The 17,840-nt window shown below is 46.8% G+C and overlaps 1 protein-coding gene and 1 pseudogene across 1 annotated transcript in view; both read right to left on the bottom strand.

Annotated features, from left to right (window-relative positions):
- TBXAS1 (thromboxane A synthase 1) overlaps positions 1-17,840 on the bottom strand; it is a 206,770-nt gene that overhangs the window by 133,062 nt on the left and 55,868 nt on the right. The window lies entirely within an intron of this gene.
- On the bottom strand, positions 13,952-14,070 carry LOC136657990 (5S ribosomal RNA; annotated as a pseudogene).

Raw genomic sequence — 17,840 nt, 5'->3', positions numbered from 1 at the left:
CCATACTTGTTGCGTAAAAAGATCCCGACCCACTTCTGCAGAGACTGTGTTCTGCATACTGAATGTGAGCTGTGAGCTAAACAGAGACCCTGAAACATATGGTCTGAATCATGGGGTGAGGGCGGCAGATTCTCAGTGGCTCTCAGTATCCCTGCCCACCCTCCTCGCAGTGCACTCCTGCAGGTGCCAGAAGCAAAGCTACTGCTGCAGCAGAGTGCCTGCAGACCCAACTGTTATTCAAAATGTTATTCACCCTGATGGGCTTAGCAACAGGTCAATAGCAACAGGACTGAGGAATCCATACATCAGAACCATGGAGGGAGGGAGGTGATTTAACCCTAGCAAGCCCTATGATCCCAATCCACAAGGCCCTAAGTCAGCTGCTATTACCACAGAAGAAAGCTCCCACTGATGGACTGCTCCACCGCTCCACACAGACAGGGATCTTGGTGGGGCAGTAGGGTTAAAGCTCTACCACCCCTGCCATTCAAACTTGCCAACAGCCTTTACAAATTATGTGTAGTTGGTCCTTCAGCATTACGAGCTCTAAACGGGCTAATGTTCCTCAGAACTCTCCAATAGTTTCCCACCTTCTGTACCCAGCACAAATCTCAAGCAGCAGGCTGAGGGAAGCAGTACACCGGTGTCAGATGCCTCACACCTGCCCACTTACCACCTCCCCCAATCTGCCCCACAGCTACTCATCCTCCTCTTGTGAGCTCTCTAGGGAGGATGGAGAACACTAGCCTCCTCTTCCTGTTTCAGCTCTGCTGTAGCTTCTTGTACATGGTCAGCAGGAAGGGATTTGGGAGTAGAAGTGTTCTGGCTAAGCCACCTTACAAAAGGTTGCAGCAAAGCATGATGGCAAGGGTGTCATGTGCATGCTGGTGGGGAAGAGGGCACAGCGTTACTGAAAAGGGGCAAGGTGGCAGCATTGAGGAACAGCAGAATGTGGGGTGAGTCTGGATGGAAGATCAGCTTGGGCTGCCCCAGCTTTTCCCTACCTGATCCTTCCACCCTCATTTCCCATTATATCCACCTTTTATGACCTGGCTGTGTTCCACCAACTCTACTACCTTGGGTGATCAAATGTCTCTTCCTCCCTTTAGCAAGTACACTCCTTCCTCTCTGCTCTCCAAAGACAAATCTCTTTAGAAAGGGAGATTTGTGTCTCCCTTCCTTCCTCCTTCTGTTTGCTTCCTCACTGCAAGTTTCTTGAGAGCAGAGACCTGTCTATGCTGACTGCGTAACTCCATAAGGTGCCAGGTACACTGTTGGTGCAGATTAATAACCATTATTATCTTCATTGACGATTCCCTCAAACATTTCCACATATATATATCTATGACTACATGCCAACTCAAATACTGGTGTGAGGGAAAAGACTAGATTGCCCCACTGTAAGCAACATACAACTAGTGTGTCACGTGTAACTCAAATACATCTTGCTGTCCATTTGAGACATATTTCTAAATCTAGAAGTTACAGATCCCTTTGGTTTTCCGCATGTATCTAGAAGGCTAGAGGGGCTAATGAAAATTTACAGCATAGTGGTCAAGAACTCACCCTCAGTTCTTATACTTGACCTCTAGAGGGAGCTAAAGAAATTTTGTTCCCACAAACCAGGTTCCCACAACCATAGCTTGTGTATTGTTTCCTGGGAGTAAAGGGGGGATGATGACATTATATGCTCATTCTCTCTTCAGGATGCTAAGGCTTGGTCTTGTTGATTTAGACCTGGGCACAGTGTAAACTGCTAATTGATAGATTTAATCCTTGCTGTTATGCTTCAGTTAAATGGGCAAAGAGTCACAAATAGTTGTAGTTTTAATATAAACATTCCAACTATCTCAAGACTGTTGGTTTTCTCAACTAAATGTAGCCTGGAATCATCACATTCATGCAAACTGTCATATTTTACTTATATCTGCTAATCTCTTATGCTCCAGTTTATTCAAAAGTTCCTCTGTTATCATCAATGATGCATATCATTTTTACTTCTTGACATCACTTAGTTTAAATTGCATGCCCTTGTGGGACAGGGAACCATTTCTCTGTCAACAACCTGTGAACTTCTTTTTAATGAAAAGTAGTATATATATATATATTCTTATTATTGTAGCAATCTATTCAGTTTAAATAAGCATCCATCCAACCATCATTCTATAGATGACAGCATATTATTTTCTTGTATAAGAGTATTCTGGACTACAAAAGAAGTATTCTGGATTACAAGTTTCAATTTCTACCCTAACCCAGATGACAGTTGTGAGAGACAGAGAGAGTGTGCAATACCAAGTGTTCAAAACTAGCCTTCAGAACCCTTATAACCAGGGTGGTATCAGGGTTTTGGCACTGGGCAGCTGCTGAGGGTACATTGCTGATCCCTGAGACCACACCTGTGCCCATAGGTCTTGTATGCTGGTGGTGGAGAGTCTTACTTACTTACTCAGAAATGAGGAGGCCATGAAGAAAAGTTTGTCAATGCCCCCCTGTAACCTGGAGTTGGCCCTGTTTATAACAACATCTAAAATAGATCAGTGTCAACATACTGCATACAGAAGCCTGAGGTTAACAAACCACATCTTGCCAAGGTCACCAAGTGCATAGCAAGATCTGAATCAGAGTTTCCTGGTTCACAGTCCAGTCTCTTAACTTTTCTACATAAGCTCTCCTATATGGTGTTTGGGACAGCTGCAGAGCTGGCCCCTGTGCCGCCCCAGGGGCACAGGACCTCAAAATGCCACCCCACCAGAGAGGAGACTTACCTCCTTTTCGGAGCCTCGTGCGACATCCACTGGCCCTCTAAAGCAGGGGTCTCCAAACCCCGGCCCGGGAGCCAGATGCGGCCCACGGCAAGCCTCTATCTGGCCCATGGCCAAGCTCTTGTCCCCTGAAAGCCTCTGGCTCACTCAACTGAACATGACCAGAACTGTGCTCTGATTGTGTCTGGAGGGTGTTTTGAGGGCCAGAGAGGTTGAATGAATGAGCCCATTCATTCATTTATTCACTCATCTAAGTTCCATCTTTAATTTATTTATTTAAATTTTATATTTAAATTTTTTTCTGGCCCTCAACATCACGCCAGATATTGATGTGGCCCTCTGGCCAAAAAGTTTGGAGACCCCTGCTCTAAAGGGCCATTAAACAGTACTTCCATTTTTCTGAAAACCGGAAGTACTATTTAACGGTCCTCTGGAGGCCTCAGACAGCTTTTGAAGGGCCAATGGATGCCACACAGGGTCTCCCCATCAGAAAGGGTCTGGAGGGTTGGCAGAAGTGGCAGTGGCTGTGGTTACCTGGGGTTTTTGCCTCCCGTTCCCCCCACAGGACTATCACTGGTTTGGGATGTTTTTATGTATGCTATTTTACTTTGCTTACTTATACATTTTCTATGCTGCACTGCTACAGCTTAAAAACACATAACTAAAGACAGCTAAAAATCCCACAACAAAACATTAAGCACAATAAAAGACTCAGCAATTTTAGCATAAAACTATTCTAAAAAGCCTGAACAAATAAGAATATCTTCACCTGCTCCAAAAAGAATATAAGGACAATGCCAGGCAGACTTTCTCAGTGAGAATCTACAGGCAGGATGCCACAAGGCCCAGTTTTCCGTCTCACACACACAAACATCCATGACTCACCCCAGAAGATGAGGAATATTCAGAGCAGAGCTGGGGCCACTGACATTAATTGCCCAGCCCATAGGTGTACACATTTGATCCCTGTTGCATATGTGCAACATTGGGTAGAAACAGCTTAAGAACTGGACAAATCCTTTGTCTGCATAAAACCTCCTCTCTTTTGGATTGCTAAATCCAATGATTGCAAGCAGTGGCCTTTTAAATGCCTCCTGTCATTTGTTAAGGATACATTAGATGGAAAAGCCTTTGCCAAGGTAGTAGCAGCATAGGATGGTCTCCATTCAGATTTTGCTTTGTTTCACAGCAGGACAAGCACCACATAAAGGAGCATTTTTGTTCACCATGATATCTGTGTGGGAAAACACCTGTGCTCCATTCACTCTCTGTTTATAGCTGGGCCATCAACTTGCAGAAGGCTTTGATCTGCCTATCTGTTATCAGTTCCATGCATTTCAAGCATGTTGCATGAATCATAATAAAAAGAAAGTGGGGGTGAGGGTGGGGGGGCGTCAGAGGGTTTTAAAACAAGGCTTTAATTTGTTTCTTTAGACCAAAGCCTGGTAAAGCCAACAGAGGTCATCTGGAAATACAAAAGAAAGGCAAAAGAAAAAAGATACTGTATTGTCTTTTGTCTTGCTAAGGAAAACATACTGAGAAAAGGGAGACTTTTGTCTTTAAAAAGACAGTGGGAAAGAAGCACACTGAAGGAAAATGTTCTTTTTTTAAGTGCCATTCATTGCTTTAAAAAAAACAGAAGCACCAGCAGGGCCATCTTTTCTCCCCTATTTTTAGATATGCTCATTCACAGCAGGTAGGTGAAAAACACAAGGAAAATAAAGCTCATGTTTACTCATTTTAAAAATAGACATCAGCACTTCCCTAATTATTTCAGAGGTCAGCAAACAGCTCTACCATGAACATAGCGTGCATCCACTTAGGTACAACACTTCGACGTGGAATGCTATGTGATGGGCAGCCCAATCTTAACTAGACCCTCATCAGGTCCGATGGCTGGCCTGCGCTGTACCCAGTGCAGGTTTTTAGGTGAATCCAGCGCAACTTGGAGTATGGGAATTTTTTTCCCCTTACACTGTGTCTCGCAGCAGCCACCTCAATGGGGCAACTCGGATCTGTGCTAGCTAAATTCCTAAATCCGCCAAAGCCCAAGCTGCATACAATGCTGGGTGGGGAGGAGCGTGACTAGACTACCTGGGAGATGTATATAAAAATATTTTTTATTTACCTCTCTATATGTGGCTGTCAATGGGCCTTCTTGTACCTATGCCAGCTATTTTGCTGACACAAGTTCAACGAGAGGCAGGGATGGAAAAACAAGGATAGCATCCCAGTGCATGCTGCTACCGCTAGGATCAACCCCCTCCATATGTCTACCCGAATGCCATATAAAGTAAGGGTGGGGGCATTGGCATACCAGGAGTGGGGGCAAGGATTGCAAATTCCCCAGGCAGCACGCTGGATAGGGCGGTGCTGCACCGCCATCCACTCCCCAGCCCCCTCCACCCCTTGGCTCTGCACGGAGGCCCTCTGAAGGCCTCCAAAAGGCCTGTAAACACCACTTCTGATTTTTGGGTAAAAATCAGAAGTTTAAGGTCCTTAGAAGGCCCTTAGGCCGGGATGCCTCCCTGGTCCTCCAAAGGCCTTCTAAGGGCCAAAGCATCACTTTTGGTTTTTGTCCCCAAACCAGGAGTTCCGTTTTAGGCCTTCCAAGGACCAGAGGGTCCTATGGAGGCCCCCAGGTGCTACGGTGGGGACGGCATTCTGTGGTCCTGGCCCCAAGCAGCACATGGGCCAGGATCGCAAGGGGGTGGGGGGCTGTTCTTTACATGAAAAAAGCATGCAAAGAAAAGAGAGAAGAAAGGTTAAACCTAATCTAAGTTAGAACATAACCTAAACAGGTCAGTAAATTGGGACACAGGATCTAGAGAGCAATAAATAATTAAACAAACCCAAATAAAAACTAGCTTGAGGTTACAAAAACAGTCCAGCCTAAGAGAACAGAACTAGGAAGGAAAGGACCTAGGAAGGGCCAATTCCCAACCCATTAAGAGCCCCATTAGGCTAATCCAAGCAGTCCATTCAGGAGCCTGCAGAGTAGGTCACGCCCATCAGCAGCCATTTGCCTTCCTGAGCTTTTGTAAACTCACCTGGGAAGGCCAGCCCCCTTTCAATCAGGAAGGAAGGAGGGGGGAGGAGCCAGCCAGGAGTATAAAGCTAGGCAGGCCATCGCGTGAGGCTCTCTGCAGACGCGTGTGGCCTCTGGGAACCAAGTGCCTCTGGGAACTAAGTGCCAGGTAAGGCACAAGAGTTTAGCATCTGGGCAAGTTCAGCAGCAGGGCGAGGAGGCCAGGGCCCCATACACTGCCCTTCCTCTTCCCTTGAGAAGAGGGCTGCTATCCAGTGTACGGTTTTTAAAAGGACCCCTAAATAAAACAACAACAACAACAACAAAAAAGCTATGCAGTCAGACAGCCAGCAGCAGGGTGGGGGCTATCCAGTGTTCTGCATCGAGTGCCACATGTATGATTATATGCCTCTGGGGCATAAGTCATGGGTGTGTCCTCGGTGCAAGGAGCTCCAGGGTCTCAGGGAACGCGTCCGCTCCCTTGAAGCCTTGGTGGCCGACCTGGAGAAGCGCAGGCAGGCAGAGGAGGACCGTGGGGAGACTTCTGGGGACGATCAGGCTTCGTCCCAACCTCAGGCGTGCAGCTCCTCGGCTGCCCGGGTGGGAAGTCTCGGGACTGGAGGACGTCATCCTGGAGAGGAGGGAAACAATCCCCTAGGGGGGATCCCTTCTCCAGGGGATGGGCCCGTATCCGAGCGCACTCGGGATACTCCTCGGCGGGAGGGGGGTCGGGGGCTTCTTGTAGTGGGGGATTCGATTATTAGAAACATAGACAGGGGGGTTTGCGACGGATGTGAGGACCGCATGGTGACTTGCCTGCCTGGTGCGAAGGTTGCGGACATCACTTCTCGTCTAGACAGGCTAGTAGACAGTGCTGGGGGAGAGGTAGCGGCTGTGGTGCATGTCGGCACCAACGACGTGGGCAAGTGTAGCTGGGAGGTCCTGGAGGCCAAATTTAGGCTTTTAGGCAGGAAGCTGAAAGCCAGGACCTCAAAGGTAGCGTTCTCTGAAGTGCTACCTGTTCCACGCGCAGGGACAGCTAGGCAGGCGGAGATCAGGGGTCTCAATGCGTGGATGAGACGGTGGTGTAGGGAGGAGGGGTTTAGATTCGTTAGGCACTGGGGAACGTTTTGGGACAAGCGGGGCCTGTACAAGAGGGACGGGCTACATTTGAACCAGAATGGAACCAGACTGCTGGCGCATAACATTAAAAAGGTGGCAGAGCAGCTTTTAAACTGATCCCTGGGGGAAGGCCGACAGGAGCCGAGGGGCATCCGGTTCGGGACTCCTCATCCCTATGGGATGAGGATGGGGAGGTTAGAGAACAACAAGACAAAGGCAGGGTAGGAGAAGAAATTGGGAAAGGTAGGGAGATGGGATGTGATAGACGGTTTGGCACAATGAGAGGATGCGGGGACAAAGGAGCGAATAAGCAGCCCATCCTGGGGCATTCCGTGTATAAATGTTTTTATGCGAATGCCCGAAGTCTACGAGCAAAGGTGGGAGAACTGGAATGTCTGGTGACAAGGGAAAATATTGACATAGTGGGCATAACGGAAACCTGGTGGAATGCGGAGAATCAGTGGGATACCGCAATCCCGGGCTATAAACTCTACAGGAGGGACAGGCAGGAGCGTGTTGGAGGTGGGGTGGCCCTTTATGTTAAGGAAGGGATAGAATCCAGCAAAGTAGAGATTGAAGGTGGGTCCGACTCCACCGTAGAATCTCTGTGGGTTAAATTACCAGGCTTGAGCAGCGATGTAATACTGGGGGTGTGCTATCGTCCTCCAGACCAGAAATCTGATGGGGACCTTGAAATGAGGAAACAGATCAGGGAGGTGACAAGGAAGGACAGGGTTGTAATCATGGGGGACTTCAATTATCCTCATATTGACTGGGTCAATTTGTGTTCTGGTCACGATAAGGAAACCGGATTTCTTGACGTGCTAAATGACTGTGGCTTAGATCAGCTAGTCACGGAGCCCACCAGAGGACAGGTGACTCTGGATTTAATTTTGTGCGGTATGCAGGACCTGGTTAGAGATGTAAACGTTACTGAGCCATTGGGGAACAGTGATCATGCTGCGATCCGTTTTGACGTGCACGTTGGGGGAAGAATACCAGGCAAATCTCTAACAAAAACCCTTGACTTCCGACGGGCGGACTTCCCTCAAATGAGGAGGCTGGTTAGAAGGAGGTTGAAAGGGAGGGTAAAAAGAGTCCAGTCTCTCCAGAGTGCATGGAGGCTGCTTAAAACAACAGTAATAGAGGCCCAGCAGAGGTGTATACCGCAAAGAAAGAAGGGTTCCACTAAATCCAGGAGAGTGCCCGCATGGCTAACCAGCCAAGTTAGAGAGGCTGTGAAGGGCAAGGAAGCTTCCTTCCGTAAATGGAAGTCTTGCCCTAAGGAAGAGAATAAAAGGGAACACAAACTGTGGCAAAAGAAATGTAAGAAGGTGATAGGGGAGGCCAAGCGAGACTATGAGGAACGCATGGCCAGCAACATTAAGGGGAATAATAAAAGCTTCTTCAAATATGTTAGAAGCAGGAAACCCGCCAGAGAAGCAGTTGGCCCTCTGGATGGTGAGGGAGGGAAAGGGGAGATAAAAGGAGACTTAGAGATGGCAGAGAAATTAAATGAGTTCTTTGCATCTGTCTTCACGGCAGAAGACCTCGGGCAGATACCGCTGCCCGAACGGCCCCTCCTAACTGAGGAGTTAAGTCAGATAGAGGTTAAAAAAGAAGATGTTTCAGACCTCATTGATAAATTAAAGATCAATAAGTCACCGGGCCCTGATGGCATACACCCAAGGGTTATTAAGGAATTGAAGAATGAAGTTGCAGATCTCTTGACTAAGGTATGCAACTTGTCCCTCAAAACAGCCACGGTACCAGAAGATTGGAGGATAGCAAATGTCACGCCTATTTTTAAAAAGGGAAAGAGGGGGGACCCGGGAAACTATAGGCCGGTCAGCCTAACATCTATACCGGGTAAGATGGTGGAATGCCTCATCAAAGATAGGATCTCAAAACACATAGACGAACAGGCCTTGCTGAGGGAGAGTCAGCATGGCTTCTGTAAGGGTAAGTCTTGCCTCACAAACCTTATAGAATTCTTTGAAAAGGTCAACAGGCATGTGGATGCGGGAGAACCCGTGGACATTATATATCTGGACTTTCAGAAGGCGTTTGACACGGTCCCTCACCAAAGGCTACTGAAAAAACTCCACAGTCAGGGAATTAGAGGACAGGTCCTCTCCTGGATTGAGAACTGGTTGGAGGCCAGGAAGCAGAGAGTGGGTGTCAATGGGCAATTTTCACAATGGAGAGAGGTGAAAAGCGGTGTGCCCCAAGGATCTGTCCTGGGACCGGTGCTTTTCAACCTCTTCATAAATGACCTGGAGACAGGGTTGAGCAGTGAAGTGGCTAAGTTTGCAGATGACACCAAACTTTTCCGAGTGGTAAAGACCAGAAGTGATTGTGAGGAGCTCCAGAAGGATCTCTCCAGACTGGCAGAATGGGCAGCAAAATGGCAGATGCGCTTCAATGTCAGTAAGTGTAAAGTCATGCACATTGGGGCAAAAAATCAAAACTTTAGATATAGGCTGATGGGTTCTGAGCTGTCTGTGACAGATCAGGAGAGAGATCTTGGGGTGGTGGTGGACAGGTCGATGAGTGTCGACCCAATGTGCGACAGCAGTGAAGAAGGCCAATTCTATGCTTGGGATCATTAGGAAGGGTATTGAGAACAAAACGGCTAATATTATAATGCCGTTGTACAAATCTATGGTAAGGCCACACCTGGAGTATTGTGTCCAGTTCTGGTCGCCGCATCTCAAAAAAGACATAGTGGAAATGGAAAAGGTGCAAAAGAGAGCGACTAAGATGATTACGGGGCTGGGGCACCTTCCTTATGAGGAAAGGCTACGGCGTTTGGGCCTCTTCAGCCTAGAAAAGAGACGCTTGAGGGGGGACATGATTGAGACATACAAAATTATGCAGGGGATGGACAGAGTGGATAGGGAGATGCTCTTTACACTCTCACATAATACCAGAACCAGGGGACATCCACTAAAATTGAGTGTTGGGCGGGTTAGGACAGACAAAAGAAAATATTTCTTTACTCAGCGCGTGGTCGGTCTGTGGAACTCCTTGCCACAGGATGTGGTGCTGGCGTCTAGCCTAGACGCCTTTAAAAGGGGATTGGACGAGTTTCTGGAGGAAAAATCCATTATGGGGTACAAGCCATGATGTGTATGCGCAACCTCCTGATTTTAGGAATGGGTTAAGTCAGAATGCCAGATGTAGGGGAGAGCACCAGGATGAGGTCTCTTGTTATCTGGTGTGCTCCCTGGGGCATTTGGTGGGCCGCTGTGAGATACAGGAAGCTGGACTAGATGGGCCTATGGCCTGATCCAGTGGGGCTGTTCTTATGTTCTTATGTTCTAAAGAGCGTGCTCTCACCCCTTGCCTCCCCTGCCTTAAAGTCTCTTGCTTCAAACAATTTTCCCCCAGCCCATCTCACCTGTGACATCAGAGCCAGGCTGGGAGAAAGTTGCTTAAAAGAAGACAGAACAATGAGGTAAGGCAAGGTGAGCTTTTTTTTCCTTCCCACTTGCTTATTTTTGTATAAAGAACAGAGCCTCTCACCCTCTACTTTATGTTATGAACATATGGCAGACACATGGATGACTCCCTTGTCATGTCTAGTTTTGCCCTCAGTGTACCAAATCATTGAGTTAACTAGAAACAGGAGATCTGTGAAATAAACTCGCTTTGTCAACCTGTGGTACATTGATATGGAGAAGTGCTTCCCAAAAGGTAGTGTCATGTTTAATTAGGCCTTAGTCATCATTGGATGACGTGATACTATGGAAACCTCCCAGCACTTCCTCAGGTATTTATCTAGATTATTATGATTCACTTGGATGATGTTCTCATTTCCTGATGCCTGAGAAGCCAACAAGTTCCATGCCTGTCAGGTGCTCGAGAAACTGCACTACCACTACTTTTCAGCTAATGTGAATGCAAAATTGAGTGCAACGGCATTGGAAACTGGCTCTCCCAATGTCTTATACTTTCATTAAAAGCAGTTGGATTGGATTGGGTTTGGATTGGGCCATGGCTACTGGGGGAGAAGGGATTAGCTCTTTCCTTTCCCTTGCATTTCCTTCACGTAAATCCTCTAGTCATGGAGGCAGTTGCGGACCTACCATTAGGTCCGATGGGGCAAAAGCCCCAAGTACGAGCCACTAGGACCCCGCGGAAGCCTCTCTGAGGTTCCCGATGGGGTGGAAACTGTGCTTCCAGTTTCCCGGAAGCAGTTTATAGCATTTCGGGAACCTGAGAGAGGCTTCCCCAACATGGTCCTGTGTTGCGCGAGGCTCCATGAGTCTCAGTCTCATCCTGCGCAGACTTTTGCGCAGGGGGGCGGTAATAGCTCACAGTGTGTTCCATCGCAGACCTTTGCCCTGGGCATGGGGTTGGGAAAGTCCGCTGCTGCATGGAGGGAGGAAAAGAGAGATATAATAGATACCTTTCAGTTTCCCTTCTGTGACTAATAGCAGTTTGGACATGGATTTAAGTTGACTGAAGTTGGGAAAATGGCACCGATTAAACCACGGATATAAGGTGCACAGCCTGGATACTGCCTACAGAAGCTCTTTATCTGGCCTGTGTGATAATTGGGTTCTCCCAGCACCATCATCAGCTGCTGAGCTGCTAAGTGACACATTAGCAGAAGTGACGCTACTGAAAGGGTGGTGCTGGGAGAGCCCAATTATCTCATGGGCCACTCTTTCAGCCGCACCACAACTGCAGGGGTGTCTCTGCTGAAAGGGCGGTCCATGTGATAATTGGGTCCTCCCAGTGCTTCCCGTTCAGCGCCACTGCTGAGGTGCTGGGAGCGAGAGGTGAAAGGAGGCCTCAGAATGCAATGAACACTGTAGGGAAAGGGGCAGACCAAGAGGCATGAGAAAGGGAGAAGGGAAACACTACTGTGAGAGCCTAATTATCATGCAGGCCACCCTTTCAGCAGCACCGCTTCTGCCGAGGCATCACTTTGCTGAACATCTCTCAGCTGCTGAGCTGCAAAGTGATGTCTTGGCAGAAGCGGCGCTGCTGAAAGGGTGGCCCATGTGATAATTGGGCTCTCCCACATCTTCAAAATATGATCAAGATTTGCATATTTTCTCATCTGTCATTTGCAGCTAATGAGTTCCTAGATGAGAAAAAAGTGCTTATTTCTGATCATCACCTTCTTAATGAGATCACTTCTTACTTAATCACATCACTTCCAGCCCTCAGCAGATGCCATAAATGCTATTCAGCAACTATATGAAACAAGTTTGACACCCCCAGGTTAAACCATGGCATGGATGCAAATCAACCCCAACCTGCACAGCTGCTTTTAGTGAAAGAAAAAAGCAACAGTAGATCTACTATGGACCTCAGTTCGCTCACATGCTCCATCCATCCATCCAACACCAGTTCTAGTCTTCTCACTTATTTGTTAAGTTAGCAGATCCATCCAGCATTTCATCAGAGGCTTGTCTCAGGAACAGCGCTAAGGACTTAAATAAAAAGTGACACAAAAGCAAGTGGGCACAAGAGGAAAGAGCAGGAGGCAGGCCACTTAGGGCATACATACCTTTGCCCCATGTTTTGTATCCTGAATATCCAGCACCAGCAATTTTTGGTTTCCAGGGTAAAGTGGCCACCAAAGGAATTTCAGGACAAATATTTTGCAGTATATGATACACCAGCAGCTGAATTCTATGCATGCTACTCAAAAGTCAGTCTCACCAAGCTTAAGGGGACTTACTCCCAAGAAAGTATGCATGAGATTGTCACCTACATAGTCCATAAATGAATTACCACTAGGGACCATATCTGCTCCTTTGTTGAACCACTAATCATTTTTGTTTTATCAGTGATGGCATTTTCTTCTCCATGCTTACGTATGCAATTTTTTAATTTTGCAACGTACTGCCCTAGTATCTTTGGTAAAAGACGGTACAGAAATAAATGATTAAACGAATTAATCGAATCATGATTAAATGAATCATGTTTGCTTAATAGCATTGCTGTGCTAGATTCACACAGTATAGTTATATACTTAAACTACAGAGACTGAGAAAAATAGCCTCACCCACCCGCCTGTCCCTTTCCTTCCTGGTAATGAAAACAGACAAAGCTGCAACAACAGTTTTACATGAGATTACACTCCTCTGCCTTCAGATTTCATACACAGACATTCCATACACTACATGCACGAGCACACTTTTGCTGCACCATTTTCTTCATGTGCCATGGACTGAAAGCTTTGCCTAATCTGCCATTCAAAGAAAGAGAGCCTATGGCACCCCACAGTTTCATGCACCCTCCAAACATCCTTATTGCCAGCCGCATAAAGACAACTGGAGTTTAAAGAGTTGTTTAAGTACTGAAAGCTGCTAAAGTTAATAAAATCAATATACTCTTTCTCTATACTTCCACCAAAAACAGTCCTCCTTGAAGGGCTTTAATTGCTTTAACTGAAGGATCAGCAAATGACTGCTCAGCCTGCCACAAGTGCTAATGCAAGCTCTCTTTCCCCTCTTCCATTTGTCAGAAACAGGCTTTTCAGGCATCCAGGGAAGGGGAGAGGAAGACAGGAAAGTGTGTGCACAGCGGTCTTCCAAGCAGGGCCGGCTTACCCACAAGGCCAACTAAAATGGTCACCACAGGCAAAAGTCTGATGGAGAGCACCCATCTCTGTCCCTCTACTTGCCTCAATTGCCCCTCCTTCTCCTTCCAGTCCTTGGTTGCCCCTCAATTGCCCCTCCTTCTCCTTCCAGTCCTTGGAAGAGGGGGACAGAGAGGAAAAGGAAGAGAAGAGAATGCTGAGCTAGAACACTGCTGAGTGGAAAAAACAGAGGCTGGCACATCACTGAGTAAAGGGACAGCTTTTGGTTAGCTGCCTCAGACATCAGGAGGTCTTGAGCAGCCCTTATGCATTCCTTCCTACCACACTCATTGGGTACATGAGCCACAACTTGTACACTGCCATGCACAAAACCTATGTGAGTAGTTCTATCAATAGGATGCATAGGCTCTATCAATGGGATTCAAACACCCCCATGGTTGGCAACCTTCAGTCTCGAAAGACTATGGTATAAGCCTACAGCACCCGGTATTCCCAGGCGGTCTCCCATCCAAGTACTAACCAGGCCTGACCCTGCTTAGCTTCCAAGATCAGACAAGATTGGGCATGTGCAGGGTAGATTCTACACATGACATGACATGGGAGGGTGTGAGAAAATATTTCTTTACACAGCATGTAATTAATCTGTGGAGCTCCTTGCCGCAGGATGCAGTGATGATACCTGGCCTAGATGCTTAAACAAAGGAATTGGACAGATTTATGATGGAAAAGTTCATCGTACGTCACAAGCTATGATGGGTATATGCAACCTTCTGGTTTTAGAAGTAGGCTACCTCAGATTGCCAGATGCAGGGGACTGGGAACAGGATGCAGATCTCTTGTTGTCTTGTGTGCTCCCTGAGGCATCTGGTGACTACTGTGAGATACAGGAAGCTGGACTAGATGGGCCTTTGGCCTGATCCAGTGGAGTTGGACTGGCTCCTATGACCCACAACATGTTTACATTACATACCAGAATCATGTGTGTGGAACTTGTGTGATCCATTGATCTGGCATTGTTTGAGATGTTCCTGGGTCCTCACCTTATGGAGTCATAGGCTGTGGTAGAAGCCTGCACAAATGCTGGATGACATGCTCCTTTGCCAGATGTTCTGGTGCTTTGGAAAATGGCCCTGATTCGCCCTGTGCAAGTCAATCAAGGTGGGGAATTCTAATCCCACAGGCAGCCCTGTACAACATGTGAACTGACCCACAGTGTCAACATGCCAATCTGGTCACATGAATTGACTCTAGGGAGCCATCAAACAACTCCTGTTGGAGCCATCTCCAAGCACCTACAGGGCATAGCTGAAAACCATTTTGGGGACAAGTTTAGGAGACACAACAGATGTTAAGCTGCTTTGCAGGTAGAAGGTTCTATGTTCCAGGCAGGATGCAGAAGACTCCTGTATGCGACCCTGAAGAGCTATCACCAGTCATGAAGCCAACACCGAGCTGGATGGCCCAATAGTCTAATTTAGTAGAAAGCAGCTTCATGTGGATCAAGGGTTCTAGTCTCCCAAGGTTACTTTGGCTTATTTTTATTCTAACAGGTTAAGATGATTACCTCAACTACATCTGTGAGCATATGTCATCTAATGCTGTCTCTGATTAGCTGAATCAGTACCCCATTTCATTAATACACAACGAAAGCTGTTAATAGGATTGTGCTCCTCTGTTCCTCTAAATGAATAGCAATGTGATCCTAATAAGATATGAGGTCAGTGCCCCTGCTTGGGAGAGAATGAAATGGTCTGCAGCACTTTATCTTGGCAAACAGTGGCCAGCAGAGGATTTCTTAATGTGTTTCCCACCAAGCTGCCATTGTATTTGTCCACGTTTTATTACCCAGGCTTCAACTGTGACATTTTCACTCAGCTGGACTGGAGCTTGTTTTGTCTGCCTTTGTTTTTTTTAAACAGAGCACATGCCTGACTAACCTTCCTGTGATGTTCTGGCAGACATTCCTTGAGTGGCTCAGCCTCTCACCATTACCAGCTTCTCGGTGAACTCACAGGACAAAGCAGGGTTTTTCAGAATGCCATGCTGCACACCCAGCCCTACTTCTACAGTTACTAAATCTTCAGGACACAATCTTCAGGACACACTCCGCACCTTTAAAAACATGACCCTCCTATACGCCCTGTAATTTTCTTCCACCACCCCTTCAGTGAACATGGAGAGGGGGTGCAGGACCACCCCCACCGGCAGTGCTCCATAACAGCTGGTTGGTTGGCAACCTTCAGTCTCGAAAGACTATGGTATAAGCCTACAGCACCCAGTATTCCCAGCTATGTATTCACTTTTCATGAGAAAGGAGGGCACCTGTATACCCCATGGAAAAGAGCATTCTGGTTATGCAGGGCTCCCTTCCCACATGGTGCATGCACACCACTCCTTCCTCGTGAAAGTAAAAAACAAAGCTTGGTTGATAAATACAGTAACTGGCTTATTAAAACATGGTTCTGTACCTGTACAGTGCTCTTAATACAGGCCTATAGCAGGTTACTCATAGTCTGAGGCAGTGGTTCTCAAACTTTTTAGCGCTGGGACCCACTTTTTAGAATGATAATCTATTGGGACCCACTGGAAGTGATATAGCCAAAAGTGACATCATCAAGTCAGAAAATTTTTTAACGTCTCACCCCCCCATACAACAAAATCAAATTTCAAAATTTCAAAACAAAAACAAAATCAAATTCTCCACAAATCCCAAAGGCTGCAATCCTATCCACACATACCCAAGTATAACCCCCGTCTTATACTATCATTGTTAAAACCACTAAGATGATTACGGGGCTGGGGCACCTTCCTTATGAGGAAAGGCTACAGCGTTTGGGCCTCTTCAGCCTAGAAAAGAGACGCCTGAGGTAGGAGATGATTGAGACTTACAAAATTATGCAGGGGATGGACAGAGTGGATAGGGAGATGCTCTTTACACTCTCACATAATACCAGAACCAGGGGACATCCACTAAAATTGAGTGTTGGGCGGGTTAGGACAGACAAAAGAAAATATTTCTTTACTCAGCGTGTGGTCGGTCTGTGGAACTCCTTGCCACAGGATGTGGTGCTGGCGTCTAGCCTAGACGCCTTTAAATGGGGATTGGACAAGTTTCTGGAGGAAAAATCCATTACGGGGTACAAGCCATGATGTGTATGCGCAACCTCCTGATTTTAGAAATGGGTTATGTCAGAATGCCAGATGCAAGGGAGGGCACCAGGATGAGGTCTCTTGTTATCTGGTGTGCTCCCTGGGGCATTTGGTGGGCCGCTGTGAGATACAGGAAGCTGGACTAGATGGGCCTGTGGCCTGATCCAGTGGGGCTGTTCTTATGTTCTTATGTTCTTAAACCATGTCTGGTACATGTTAAAAGTACAGGTCTTTAACATTTTCCCAAATGCAGTCACAAACTATGGTAGTATCAAATCTAATACATTAAAAATAAAATGCACATTGAAATGAATGGGGACCCACCAGTAATTGGTTTGCGACCCACCTAGTGGGTCCTGACCCACAGTTTGAGAAATGCTGGTCTAAGGTAAAAAAAAAAAAAAGGAAGGAGGGAGTCTGGAGGCTGCAGTTAAAAGGACAGCACATATTCACAAGAGCAGTACACTGAAGTGACAAGTGTCACTTTACACAATGTAGGGTCTGGAGTGTGTGCTTCTTTGCAAGGGGTGCAGATGCAAAACACCAGCAGCCAGGCAGGGCTGATTGCCAGTCAAAAGATGAGCCTCTCAGTGCTTGCATAACTTTGAATGCCTCCCTCTGCAGGCATCTTCCAGAATGTCGAAGACCAAAAGTTGCTAACCCTAATGGTCAAGGATTTGCAAGCTCCCTTCCCACAAGCCACACTTTGGAAAAACCTGAGCCATGCTTCTCATTCGTATAAGAAATTCTTGTTGCAAAAAGACCTGCAAAAATTCCTGCTGGTATCCCCACCACCACCATGCTATCCTAGGCCATTTGTTCACCTACCCCCACCCTCCCAGGTTTGAAAAAACAGTGGCACAGAGCAAAGAGAATCCCTCACACTCTGCCATTTACATGTACTTGTAAATCTCACAGACTCACATGTTGTTTTTTGAAGAAAACTCTATTTCTATAACTACCGTAGGGCCACAGCTGGAAGTGAGCAAGAGACCACTTGACCTACGCATTTTCAGTTTGTTTCACAATCTCTCAGAAAGTGGTTATTGTCTCTATTTTGTGGAGCGCATTTCCTACTTTCAACAACACCATCCTTTTGTTATCAGAAATTTAACCAACCTATATTTTACTGGTCCAACAAGAAAAAATTGTGTTCTGTCAGATGACCAGCATTAGGGTCTGCAAAGCCGGTTGCCCGGCTAACCGGGGA

This window comes from Tiliqua scincoides, chromosome 7 (genome assembly GCF_035046505.1).
Source record: "Tiliqua scincoides isolate rTilSci1 chromosome 7, rTilSci1.hap2, whole genome shotgun sequence".
NCBI lineage: Eukaryota > Metazoa > Chordata > Lepidosauria > Squamata > Scincidae > Tiliqua > Tiliqua scincoides.
This window is presented reverse-complemented; position numbering and strand designations above follow the sequence as displayed.